The sequence below is a fragment of the Vulpes lagopus genome, chromosome 2, assembly GCF_018345385.1.
Source record: "Vulpes lagopus strain Blue_001 chromosome 2, ASM1834538v1, whole genome shotgun sequence".
Lineage (NCBI taxonomy): Eukaryota > Metazoa > Chordata > Mammalia > Carnivora > Canidae > Vulpes > Vulpes lagopus.
In genome coordinates this window covers 149356937-149371465 of record NC_054825.1, presented here as the reverse complement: position 1 = coordinate 149371465, position 14529 = coordinate 149356937, and the positions used below count along the sequence as shown (strand labels likewise).

General features: G+C 43.6%; 1 protein-coding gene across 26 annotated transcripts in view; it reads left to right on the top strand.

Annotated features, from left to right (window-relative positions):
- GLIS3 (GLIS family zinc finger 3) overlaps positions 1 to 14529 on the top strand; it is a 622522-nt gene that overhangs the window by 561228 nt on the left and 46765 nt on the right. The window lies entirely within an intron of this gene.

Genomic DNA, 14529 nt, shown 5'->3' with positions numbered 1-14529 from the left:
GGAAGCATTTGGCAGCGTCTTTCTCATGTCTCTTCTGACATTGCCCGAACTGCTTGTCAGAATCTTGTATTGTTCTTTATGTCCCTTACATCTGTGGTTCATCCACCAAGTTGGATTAGAAAATTGGCAGTGGGGGATGCTGAGGTGGCTCAGTTAGTTAAGTGTCTGACTATTGGTTTCAGCTCAGATCATGATCTCAGGGTCCAAGGATGGAGCCTTGAGTCACGCTTCCTGCATAGAGTGGAGTCTGCTTGTCCCTCTCTCTCTCTCTGTTCTTCCCCCTCTTATTGCACTGTCTCTCTCTCTCTCTCTCTCTCAAAAATAAATAGAATCTTTAAAAAAAAAAAAAAGAAAGAAAAAAAGAAAGAAAGAAAAAATCAGTAAGGGCAGGAGCAAGCTCCACTCTTCTCCATTGCAGGCATTGATAGCTTTAACCTACAGAATTTGCCTTCCCCGGCCCTGAGCCAATCCATTCGTGTGCATCAGATCACCTGGAAAAACTGTGATAATACAGATTGCTGAGCCCCACTCCCAGAATTTCTGATTCAGTACATCTGAGTTAGTCCCAAGAATTTGAATTTCTGCCAGGGATTTTTAACAAATTCTCAAGCGACACTGGGTGCTGCTGGTCTAGGAAATACACTTTGAAAACTACTGCTCTGGATCAAAAAATGTGGGAATGTTCTAGTAAAACATGATCTCAGTTTTGACAGGTGGGAGTTACAATGAGAACTGCCTGTATTTAGTTAAATGGGGCAAGGTGGGGAGAACCTTTCTCAATGTGTAGACAGTATATCAAATCACCACGATGTACACTTGGAAATATCTTACTATCTTATATGTCAGTTATACCTCAATGAAGGTGACATTTTAAAAAATTGTAATTGGAAAATTGAAGCAAAATTTACACATGAAAACCATGTGATGGAAATCTGTCCACAAAAGACAATTTAATGTTATAGCTGCTATGCCATATATTTACGATGATAAGTAGAATCATGTTGCTCTGGTACTTATAATTAAATACTTACAAAGATAATAAAACAGAATCAAATGGTGGGGGAAAAATTACCCTGTAGTATATATTTCTGTTTCTCATTACAGAAAACCTATCAATGGATATTAAGCTCATCATCCCCCACCACTGTTATAATGGCATTACTCATATTTTGATTAAGAGTGAGATCTTGTAACTATCCAACTGAAGAAAATTAAAATTCTGATTCCCAGCCAGCCAGGGCACATTTGTATGTATGCAGCTAATGTTAATGACTTTATATGTTTGCAAGCTGCTTAATTTGGTGCTTCAATTTCCCATATCCACTTACTCTCTTGTATTCGTGTTAGTTTTTCATGCAAGATTAAGCTGAATTATTCAGTTTTATAATATGTACAGGTTTTTGCTGTAAAAATATTTTTTGTGGTTGAGCAAAAATAGTTCCACACCTTGTGGAGGAGAGGAAAGTAGTGAAGCCGAGTTAGTTGTAGCTTTATTCCCATGGAGCTAAGTCTTGGTTGTCTTTATACTGTTATTTCTGCTGTTCTCATTTTATGTTATTCTGCTGGCATTCAAATGGGTGTGAGAAAGAAAGGTTGAATTTACTTCGATGTGTACCCACAAGCAGGTCTTGGGAAACAGATGGCAAGCCAGGGAATCCAGGATAGGATTTCTGGAATGAGGAGCTAATAGTTTTGCAATTAGGAAGTTATGGGGCAAACTTCTGAGTTCAAGGTCCTGACCTTCTGCCTCAACTGAATTTCTCTTCTACGGAGAGGGTGAAGTAGGTAGGTGTGTCTCTTTCATTTGAAAAATAAAGGGAAAAGGAAATTGGGCATTTTCAGGGTGCTTGTCGCTCACACAGTGAAAGTTCTTTTTTTTTTTTTTTTGACACTTGTCTTAGCACTGAAGATAGAGGTGAATAGTGTAGAACCTGCCTGAAAGTGAAGGACATTACTGAATTAGCTGGACTATTACCTGTCGTGTTTTACTGCTAACAATAACAAGAAAGCATCTTGCAGGCACTGAATAAAGAGGATGTTGTGGAGATGACTTGGTCCATGTGATCGAAGACTGGCTTTTTTTATATCTTCCTTGGTACCACCAGAGAGCGGTCTGCCCCGTCAGGTGCCCTGGCCGTGGCTCACAGCATCAAGGCCACCCTAACAGCTGGCACTGGCTCTACACAAGTTCAGCTTTCTCCTCAGCATCTTTTTTCTTTTTAAGATTTTTATTTATTTGAGAGAGAGCAAGCGAGCCAGAGCACAGGCAGGGGGAGCAGTAGAGGGAGAGGGAGAAGCAGCCTCTGCACTGAGCAGGAATCCTGATGTGGGGCTCCATCCCAGGACCCTGAGATCATAAGCTGAGCCAAAGGCGGATGCTTCACCGACTGAGCCACCCAGATGCCCCCCTCCTTAGCATCTTAACTTGGTTTTCCTAGTAAGTGTCGAGGCTCTGCTATTTCTAATTGCTTCCTTGGCTTACTCTTCATCTCCAGCCCTGGTCTCTCTCAGTGAGGTTAGCTGCTCATGTCTGGCTTCTGCTCTGTGAGCAGCTCTGTTAACACCTACTCACACTCCAAGGAATTGTGGATTTATAATCTTCACTGCAGCCATCCCCTGGGGATTCTATGAAAGCCCTATTTCTACCTTCTGGATGGGGAGGGGGGCTGCAGAAAGTGAACTGTCTGTTCACTATGCAGAGAAAAGGAAAACTCTGATCAGCGTGCATAGGAACTTGCTCCTCAGACTGACCCACAGGGATGTTTGTCTCCTTTTCTGAGAAACAAAAACTGTAATGTGTCAGCTGCCCTTGAAGATGTGGTATGGTTCGTAAAGTAATGATCTAAGGTCCATAATTGTGAATTACTGAAGCAGTTTGGGGTCATACCTGTACAAACGTAAGGATGGGCAATATTTAGTATTCTCTTTCCTAAGGTCATATTATTGGCTGTGGTTTGTTTTTGTTTTTTGTTTTTTTGTTTTTTGTTTTTTGTTTTTTGTTTTTTTGGCTGTGTTTTATACAATACCTCTGACCATCAGTGTAGCCAGTCTGTGCCCAAGTGGAACATTAATAAGTGGGATTGTTGCTGCTTCTCCAACTCAATTTCATTTCTCTCTCACTGAGGCCAGTTGCTGGATTAAATGACGTAGCGCGCTTGCGATAGTCCTTAGCACTTAGCAAGTGTTCATCATCTATTGGTTATAGTTGTTGCTTTTATCCAAATACTAGGAAAATGTATGGAACAGTTTTGTGAAGCAGAGAGGGAACAGGTGCCTAAAATTACCCATCATGCTCGTTTAAGAAATAGGGAAATTATGGAAGCCTGAACGAATGGAGGATTTGGTCAGCATATTAGTAGTTCATCTAGCATTTTTAAGTCAAGGGAATGTCCTGTAGGTCTCTAAAGAAAAACAAATTGGAATCAGAAGCCCATCACCTTTAGGGGGTGGTAGTGCCCCTAAAATCACAATGTCAAACTGTGTCTTATAAGGAGTGGTTTTTTAAATTCAAAACTAGCATGTTTTCTGTTTGTTTTTGTTTTTTAGAGATAGTGTGCAATGACAGGAAGGACGGGAGCTAGATCTGAGCTCCAGTCCTGGCTCTCCACTCTGGGGAGGTTATTTGTCTTCCTTATAAATCGGTGGGGAGAATAGTGGCACTTGAGGACTGATATGGGAATTAAGGGAGGCCACACAAAAGAGTTTCCAGCTGGCAGATGCTCAGTCAGTGCTCCTTTCTCTTTTCCTTACTCTTTGCTTAAATGTTTAGAGAATTACCCCAATTACCAAGTCCATGTTTGTGATGGAGCCTGGAACCCCTTCTTGCCATTCATTTTAGTGCTGGGTGCTGACCCTTCGAGGTCAAAAATCACTATCCTGAAATAAACTCTTCCTTCTGAGAAACATTCAAGTCAAAGATGCAAACTCAGAACTCCCCTATTCTAAGACCCATTTTCAGATCTGTAACTTAGATTTACAGTTTGTTATTGTTGCCATGAAGAGGAGGAGTACACAAATGCTGGTCATACAGAGTGCCAAGGTGTTTGGGTGAAAAAAGAGTTTAATCAGCAGATAATTGATAAGGATGAGGTAGGGAGAGGAAGGGAGAAAAGTAGGATTCATGGCCTCAGCCAACACAGTTTACACCCTCACCGTGTTGGCCCTGTTGGGGCATAGCCTTTCCCTCCTGACATCATCTCATAGGTAGGCTCTCCAGGCCATAAGGTTTATCTCAAAATATACTCTAAGGTGTCTAGAAAACTATTCTTGACTCTTTGCTTACCTCAAATGTAGTTTCTACAACTCAGAAATATTTCCATAGTCCATAGATGGCTCTGTATTTCCATAGATGGTTCTTAGTAGTTCACTTGTAACAGATAACCTATTAAACCATGGGCTGCATGTGGCCTGCCTGCCTCTTGTTTTTGCATGGCCTGAGAACAAAGGATGTTCTTAAGATTTTTACATGTAAAATGTAAAAAAGACTGTTAGCTTTTAGGTGAGAACACTGGCTCAAAGAATTGAGGACATTGCCTCTTGCTAGCAATGCCTAAAATATTTAGTTTCTGGCCCTTTACAGAACAGGTTTGCCAACTGCTGCTTTTTACCTATATCTGGGACATTGATCAACGACAAGGTGAAACCAAGGAAGCTTGTAGCTTCCATGTGTTTGATCACATTTTGTTTTAACAGTCTGGCAATACAGGGATGCCTGGGCAGCTCAGTCAGTTGAGCATCCAATTCTTGATTTCGGCTCGGGTCATGATCTTGGGGTTTGGGATTGAGCCCTGTGTCGGGCTCCGTGCTAGGCAGGGATTCTGCTTGAGATTCTGCCTCTCCTCTCCTTTTGCCCCTAATCCACAAAAAAAAAAAAAAAAAAAAAAAATCTTAAAAAAAATACAAGTCTGCCAATACATATAGGTTTTTTTGGTCACCATGGGTTTTTAGACTTAGCAAATACCTCAGTAGTCTTCTAGCCCATGGGTTCACAAAGATTTTTATGAGGCCTAGTATTTGAGACAGGCCACAGCAGAGCTATTTCAGTTGAAGGGATCCAGACCACTTACACTGCCTGTGGCCCACCACTCTTGTCCTCCCTCACGTAGTTGATGGAAGTCTAAATGTAGTGACTCTCAACTGGAATTACCACTGTTGAAGTCTTCACATTGTAAGCAGGTGTCCCCAGAGGCAGCGTTGCGCCATGGTGGGAGATAAGCCCTCATTGATACGGTTGCCCCTTAGGAAGAAGCTGCCAGAAAACTGGCAGGACTTAGTTCTGGTTATGATGACCCCAGGGCTGACAGGGATAGCACAGAGAGCAGTCACAGTTTAATTCTACTAAGGTCTATATTTTCCTAAAAAGAGAAGAGGCTTAAATCCTTGAATATCAAAGATTATGTTTTCTAAGATTTGGGCTTCTTGCAGACAGACACATTAATGCCCAGAAGAAAAGGAAAATTTTAAAAGATTGAGCTTAGGAAGGAGATGCTAAAATATACTTTCTACCCAACAATAAGGATGCTTGAAATTCATATAACAGAAGGACGAACCTTCAATCTCACAGGTAGAGAAAATCTTTCGAACTCCTTACGAGAAGTTATAAATAGGCATGATTCGTGATAACATGTGAATGACTTATCAGAGTCTGTCTTCCTGAGAGGAAAGTAGGAGGTAACACTGAGCACCTGAAGGCAGAGTAGGAAAAGCATCCACTTTGTGAGGAAAATATAGAAAGAGGGGAAGGGGATTCTCTGGAATCACAAGACCGCCTTCACCATCTGTGCAGCTTTGCTCAGAGTTAGAGGTCACTGCAGACTTTGGTTTCCCGCTATAGCACAATTCCCCAAAAGGGCTATTGTGACTCCATTTTACTCAGCAAGGGAAAAGGGAGAGGTCTCTTGAGAGAGCTCAGAGTTGATAAGTCAGCTGTTGAGTTGGCTAGAAGAATATTGCATTAAATTTGGATTGGCTCTATGGGTTCCAAATCTGTTGCCAAGAAGGCTTCTCTGTGAAATGATTTCAGAAATCACATGGCAGGGTCACCTGGTTGGCTCGGTGGGTAGAGCATGAAGCTCTCCATCCCTCAGTCATGAGTTCAAGCCCCATGTTGGGCGAGGAGCCTACTTAAAAGAAAAAAAAAAGAAGAAGAAGAAATCACATGGAAGTAGAGCAGGTGGGGTTGTCTTGGTAGCATCTGAAAGGGAGGAAACGTGTTTTGTAATCACCGGTATACAGGTAGGAAGTAGCTAACGGATGAATATGGTGATCCAGAGAACCCAGTATTTTTACTAAAACTGGTTTTTGTGGCCAAATCAGACTTTATTCCAAAAATGGAGATGAGGTACATTTCTATAAGAACTTCCAGGAATGGGTGTCCATCACTGCGCCATCTTTCATCTTTTTGCTCTCCTACCCTGTTCAAAATGGGGGATAATGCAACACACAGTGGCAGTACTGGGTTTCCGACAGGGGACACTTTGTATTATTTTACTGACTTGCTTTGGAACCAACTGTGAGTGAATAAGTGGATTAGGAGGTGAAGGGAAGAAAAAATAAGGTATGAGATTTGAGGTTAGATAAGTCATGCATTGTCTGGAAAGACTGGAGAGGGGCTGCCTGAATTCTTGGCCCCAGAGAAGTTGAGAGAGCTTCCAGATGATGCCATTCTACTTGTAACAAAATATCTTTATTCTGAAATGCAAATGTTTCAGGGGCTTTTTTCCTACAGGCAGTTAATTACACCTGGTATTTCAGAATGTTTGATGCTAACCTTTGGCATCTACGTGGATGACATCAGCCATTATCTGCTAGTTGTATCATAGTGTATTCCAGAAAAGCATGCAAGCATGTGGCCTCTTCCAAATACTAATAACTTCTTCCCTGGCTGTAAATCCAGCTTCATGATGTGGAAATGTAATTGGGCAGCCTACATGGAAGTTTGGAGCTCATGTGGGAATATCTATTTGTAAGAGAACCTGAATATTCATGTAACTGTCCAGACATCAATAAATTCTCATTTTACCTTATTTATTTCTGTTCCCCAGTGAACAGCAGTGCTCTTAAGCTCAAAGTTAATAGGCATGTTCTTCAGAGATGTACCCTCTTTTACCTTAATAGAAAGTCTTTCTAACACAGTTGTTCATCGGTTGCCAGGTAGCTCTCCCATCAGGTGACTCGAGTATGTTTGCTTTGTCTTAGGGCACAGGTGACAGTTACCATTGTTTGCCATCAATTAGCTTGGGGTAGCATGTCAAGGATGTACGGATGGTGTCATTTTATTCTGACAGCCACCCGAGCTGGTTGAGAAGGGATTGTTTCATTATCCTCTTATCAGTACTTCTGGATAATCCACACTGCAAAGAGGGAGAGGAAAAAAAGGCAGGAAGAATAGAATTTTAGGGATTGGCAATATTAAAATTATTCATGCGTCCAGGAGGAGAGAAAGATTAGAAGGATGACTCTGGGAACCCTTCAGAAGCCCCTCCCTTTCCTAATGCTAGCTAGAATGTGGAATGCTGCCCCTGATGGGAGGGAGGCCTGAGGGGGGGCAGGGAAGGGGGAGATGCAGGGAGGAGGGGTGCAGGGACAGAGAAGGGGGTATGCAGGGAGGGGGCAGGGGGTGCAGGAACAGGGGTGAGGGGGGGATGCAGGGAGGGGTGCGGGTAAGGGGGAATGCCCACAGGATCCTGGAAGGGTAGAGAAAGGGAACAGAGCCCTTGTACCCAGGGGCGACCAGGCCAGGAGTAATTGCAGCATCTCTGTGCTTCCAGGGGATGGGGCTTTCTCCCCACTGGACACTTCTGCCTGGTTCCTGAATTTGGGTCCTGAAAGCATATTTCACTGAGCTAGGGTGCAATTAAATTGTTCCATGGTGAAACACAAAGAACCACAGAAAGTGTTGGGGCCCAGATTTTCACTGTTGGGGAGCAAATCTCCCGTCACCCCCCAGTGTTGGCCACATCCTTCAGGGAAGTGTTTTTTGAATTCTGAAAATTAACCACGGCTGCATCTTTATGCTCTTGTAGAAACAAATAAAGCGAAGTGCTGAAAATGTAAAAATACTTCAAGATAAACTGAGCTTCAAGAGGGACAATTGTGTTGACATTCTAGTAACAGCCCGTTTTCACTCCTTAACGAAGCGTAGTCGTGCATGAAAATGACTTTGCTGTTTTTTAAACTGAAACGCTGTATGGGTTGTAACTCAGAGGTGTGTATCCCCCCCTTCCCTGCCATGTAAAATAAAGGACAACATTTTAACTCTGCGAGGATTCTATCGCAGACCCTCAACACTTCATAGCAACTTGCATTAGAAGAATTGAACCAGCGATGCTTATTATCAGAGAGCGTGATGTATATACTCTTTTTGCTTCCCCAGTCCACAGTTTATAAACATCTCTAGGTCAGAGGCTATAATTGATGGGAGACTGACAATTTTGGAGCAACATATACCTTTGTTTTCTATCCTGTTGATAGGAATAATTATAATAAAACAAATAAGCAAAGAATAATGACTGTGGTTTCTCTAGCACTAAAACGTGGTTCAGGCACCGTGCTAAGTGTTTTTATAAATTATATGATCCTTCTCGTCATACTGTGAGGTATTCTCATTATTTAAGATGAGGAAACTAAGCTGAAGCCAAGTGATTTGCCCAAGAGCATTGCTGGTAATTGATAAAGCTCAGATTCAAACTCACATCCATCTGACTCCTATTGTGCACGCTTTGTTCACTGAATGACCACCTGACACTGTCTCTCTCTCCAGTGCCCAATTTCCAGTGAGGCCAGAGCAGTTATCATTCCCATTGCAGTTCAGCTATTTCTTGGCTCTTTTCCAGGTTCAGATCTCTCCTGGGGGACACGGGGGCATGGAGTGGGAGGCAGACACAAGGTTGACCTCATCATTCCCATTCACAGGGAAATCAAATTCTTTCCAGTTATCTCTGTGAAAGCCAAGTGTAGCTCAGTTCCATTGCTTCACCGAACCCTCTGTGCCCAGACCCAGAAGTACTGCCAGAGAGATGACTGGTCAGCCCATAGATCCCCTTGCGCACCAGCTACTAAGAGCGTTACCTGCCATTTCTCAGGGTCCCAGCATTATCCTAGCACTCACTGTAAGTGAATCCCCAGTCCATGGGTAACTCTCCTTCCCCCTTTCCTGTGAGAGCAGGCCCACTACAATGGCAATGGCTTCTTAAGGAATCATAAATGACCCCAAGTGCACGTTTACAGTGCAAGCTCAGACACAACAGATCTACACGGTGGATCTGTGCTCTGTGCATGATTGACTGAGGTGGTGACCTTTCAGCCCACCACATCATAGTCACTTGTAGTAACAGGTGCATATATCTGATTGCTCATGAATAATCCATCCCTGCCTTCCTTCTTTCCTGCCAGTAGATCAATATGTCCCTGACAAGCATCTGAAATCTTTATTTGGGAAAAAAGCACATTTCCTCCCAGCTGTTTGTTTTCCAAACCAAATAATTTAGTTAACTTGTTGCCTGAGTTAATTTTCAGAGCTGGAAAATTTCTCTCAGCCATGCTGAGGTCACTTCAGTGCTTTTAGAATGGGCAGAAACAGAAATGGGAATGTACTTTTGGCATTCTAACCAGTATTTTGGTGGCTGCAGCTGGAGCCATGTGCATTGTGCGTGTGAGGGGGGAATGCCTAGTGACTCCAGTCTTTGCAAATGGAGGGTGCAGTATCAACACTCTTAAGGCCTTCTCTTGAATCTATCCTGTGTCTGAGAGGCAGTGTAGCCTTCTGGTTAGGCACATGTGATCTGAAATCCATCTTCCTGGGTTTGGATTCCAGCTCCACTACTTACCAACCACGTGCCCTAGGCCAGGTACTCTCATCAGGAACTCAGTGAAGCCTCAAATTCCTCATCAGTAAACCGTGGAAAGGTTTGCAAAGTACTCAATAAATGTTAACTTGGTTCAGAGGTCTAGGGCAGCAGGGAGACGAAACACAGCTGAGATGATCTAGCTTCTCCTGCTAGATCCTCAGATCAGCAGCCTCAGCATCCCAGAGGACTTGGGAAAGTTTGATAGAAGTTCAGAACCTCAGCACTTTCTGCCCCTAAGACCTAGTGAATCAGAATCAGTACTTGTCCCTGGTGATCTGTTTGCAAGGTAAAGCCTGAAAAACAGGACTCTAAGTGCCCATACTGCTTTGTACAGGAATATGCCCTCCAATTGGCTATTTTAATATACCTCACCTAACGAGGGAGGTCCTCCTCCTTTTCCTCTAAAATGATAAGAACACAGCCAAGCAATGCCCATGGTAGCCTTCTCTGGCCTTGGGAAAGGGCCTGAAATAAGTAGGCCTCACTACGGGAACACTCCTTGCCTGCCTCCATTCGCATAGTGAATACATGACAGCTAAAGTATCCCTGGGGGTGCCCTGTCTATATCCACAGAAATATAGATTGATTGTTTTCATTTGGACAGAGAGAGAGCTGTTTATTAACCCAGATTAACCTGAGCTAGTTAAAGGCTCAAGCCTAGAATGCCCTGGTCCCAATAGCTGGTGAGATGGCCTCTGCGGAGCACATAGATCAACATATGCTGCTTTGTTAGAATTATGAAGCCCAGCTGAGTTCCTCAAGCCTCTGTCCGCAGGAGACTGGTGGGGGAACTGTGGTAAGCTGTGCTCCAGAGAGAAAACCCAAAGTGGCAGGGAGGCCAGCTCCTGCTTCTCTACTGAAGGCAAGGCTCACAAATCCAGCTCAGGACCAGGCTTTTATTTCCTTGGGGAGTCCACCATCCCTTAATCACAAAAGCACTAAGAATTTCCAGTATGTTCTACTGCCATGCCTAACCACTTGTTTTCACTGCCAGTCATCAGTGCCATCTGGGGGGCACCTAGAAGCTCTCTTCTAGCCTTGAATGAGGCACTCACCCCAGAGGTGACACCAGACAATGAAGGCCACCCCCATGGGCAGCCTGCATGCACCATTTGATTTGATCACAACAATTTTGTTAATATTGCTCTGGTTCTAGAGGGATCAGTTCTTTTCCTTATACTTTGACTGACAGGTCTCGTTGCATGCCCCTTTGGTTGAGTGTGTATGGAAGGAAATGTTTCCTTTTGTAAATGACCTGACCATTGCACTCTAATGTGGAGGTTTTCTTCTGGAGGTTAAAGTTGGCAAAGCTCGAGTGTTTGTCAGGAAACATGTATTGTGTTGGGCACTCAGTGTGAAGCCAGCAGATATTCAACTTCAAACATTAAGAGGGACCAGCACCAGCCTCATAGAAGGCAGGGACTGGAAAATTGTGTTTGGATGAATGAATGAATGAATGAATGAATGAATGAATGAACGAACGAATGGATATTCTTAAACTACACTAAGATGGAATCCTGGATGTATGACTGATACAGGTGGAACTTTCCTAAAAGTGTAAATAGGAGAGTATTTCCTGTGCCACAGGAGCAATCCCTGAGAAATGTGGATCTCAGGTAGAAGCCAAGAGTAATCCTGCAAAGCCCAAATTCTCTCATCCCAGAGTTTTGTCCATTATCTCAGAAGGATATGTGAAATGGGGTTGGATGATGGTTGTGAAGCCATGCTCTGTTTGTATTTCCTCTAAATCTTGGTTATTATAGTGGCTCCAAGCAATGGTCTTGACCAGGACTACATGTAAAGTGCCGTTCATAGACACTGAACTATCAGCTTCTGCTAGATTATGTCACCAGGAGAGATTTTTGTCCGACACTTCTCAACCCATCTGTTAGGAAATAGACGCCAGTCATTTTGGGCTTTGTTTTGCACACAGGTTATTTCTTACAATTGATGTAAGAAGCTATACTGTAGACTTTAAAATTCAGACTTTAAATTGCACCCAACACATTCCCTTTCTTATTCTCCTGGGGTCTCAGGCAAAGGGTCGCTGCCTGTTTCAGTACCATTCCCCAGCTTTAGCAGTGTAAGAAAGTGCTATTGATGTGTTTGACTGTTGGTCAGTCAGCCCTTGACCTTAGCACAGCTGGAGGGCAAGTTTCTGAGACCATCGGCCCTGTATCGTACACCTCATGCCCCACCTCATACCTTCTTCACCACCTAGTCCTACAGGCAGCCATTGTTATGGTAACCATTTGTACCAAATGTAACTTGGAAGCACCTCCCCTCAAATGTACCACGAATCTCTGGCTTTCTGCCCCTAGGCTGCTCCATTGCAGCCAATGGTGTTGGACATCTATGAGAACATTAGCCACTCTGGTATACACATGCCTATTTACCTGAGAAAAGTAACAGCCTAGGTAAGGCAACCTTCCTCCTGACCAATAAAAACAGGATTTGGTAGATAAATGTTTCTTTCTGTTCTTGTCCTACCTACCCATTGAGCCCAAGATGGACCCCACTGACATTTAGACTGTGTTCATCCTTATTTACTTGAACAAACATGAATGATGCCATTGGAGATAGTAGGCTCCAAGGGTGCCTTCTTCCCTAGTCTATCCCAGGACTTCACTCAGTGTCTGCCACACCATACGTACTCCATAGATATGTGTGGAATAGTTGGCTGCTGAGAGAGCAATCAGAGGAACACAGGTGACTGCATACAGAGCAAAAGTATTAAAATAAGTAGAGGAAGGTAGAAGATGTTGCAGTCAAAAGCACAGTAGCATCAGTTGCCATGATGTGGTTGAGGTGTGACCAATTGTCTGATTTGGCCAGAGCTTAGGGCACAGTTTAGGGCCGTGGATAAGACAGTATGTTGAAGCAGTTAGAACACCACTTGATGATGTCTACCAGCAGGTCTCAGTATTTTGGTAAATTGACGTCTGGAGCCTGTTCCCCTCACTAAACTGTAGTCTCCTCAAGGGCAGGGACCCTCATGCAGTAGAGGGGCTAGCATGTGGTAAGTACTTAATAAATACTGGATTAAAAAATAATGGTTGGAGGACAGGTGGATGGATGAATGGATAGATGGACACACAGTTGGTCCTGGCTGTTAAATAGGAGAGGGAGAGGCCCTTACGAGAACTACCTTTCAGTGTGTAGCAGGCTGCAAACAATACCAAATTTCCCAACCCATTATTTCTTTGTGGCTTATGCAAAAATGTAGCTGATAGAGTTAATGGAGACTGCTGGGAAGCACCACATTTTCTATTGAACCATAGCATAGAGCATAGAGCGCACACACCAAGAGTCCCTGTTGCCCACGGGGTTGGAAACGGCAGGGGCTGCATCCCTTGTGATGAACATGTTACACATACATACAAAACCACCTCCAGGGGATAGTGAGTGATGGGCGTATTCAGCAACTGTGACAGAATAAATAGGAGAGCTCACATTGCTACACTCCAGAAGGAAAAAAAAAAATTAGCTGTGTTTCCACAGTGTCTCTGTGACCTCTTATTATTCCATTAGTTTTTGGAATAGTGTATAAAACATCAAGCTCCATGCTGACAAACACCAGCATTGAAACTATTGCCACAGTCAATCCAAACAGCCTTCTCCCCTGGGTAAAATTATTATTTGGAATACAAGCAGAATTGTGGTTGCCTGAGCGAGCAGAGCGTAAATGAGGGTAGTGATTCATAAGGTGACTCTAGCGAGTTTGCAAACGTGCAACTTTTCTGGAGGCTGCCACACAACCAGAGCCCTGCAGTGCCTTTTTGAGCGAGTAAGCACTTTCTAGTCTTCCTACCTTTTCGGGTCTTGGAGGGACTGTGGAGGATGCAGGCTTCTGAGGACAAGAGTTAACCTGACACAGTGCTGACTTACCAGAAATAAACCTTTCACATCAGATCACACCCTTGTCAGTCGCTTTTGAGCGGGAAGATGGTAATTCCGCTTCCTCACATGTTCCTTTAAGTACTTGAACTCTTATTCCATTGGATTAAGCTTTTGGGGGCTGGGTCATCTGGGGTGTTCATTCTCTCCTGGAGAGGTTGGAGGAAAGTGGTACTGGTCTAAAAGTAGCGCTCCCTGAACTTTTAAACCTTCACATCAGTTTGATTTTGTGGCTGCTGCTTCTTAATCCTGAACCCGATTTCTTTTATTTTTTTTTAGAACCATTTATTCTTTGACATCAGTAGAGTAAGTTCAGAAAGAGCAGAGATGGGTATAAAGCTCAGCATAGCTTTGTGTAGAGAAGGAAGTTGAAGAGAGTCAGCGTAATGATGCTGGTATGATTGCAGCATAATGAGATGTCTGCTGAGTAGGTCCCAGACACTGAGAGCCTCTCTGATAGTGATAGACTCTAAAAGTGACAAGCCTCGTCTCTTTTGTGACATCGTACCAATTAGCTGATCTAAATGGGCACATATTTAAGTTTGAGGTCATGTACAGTTCTCAAAGGCTAGGCTGCCCCTCCGAATGAAGCTGTAACTCAATCTCTGTGTCATAATAGACAAGTCGAGGCCCGGGTGCGGGGGGGTTCTGGAGCTGTGTTTGAAGCCCCTTTTCATGTTTTGTGGTGCCAGGCATGGACTCCTCGCTGATGGAGACTAAGTGTCCATCTATCACACCACCAGGGAAATGCCCGGGTTCAGTTAGACTCTGAGGTTAAGAGGGT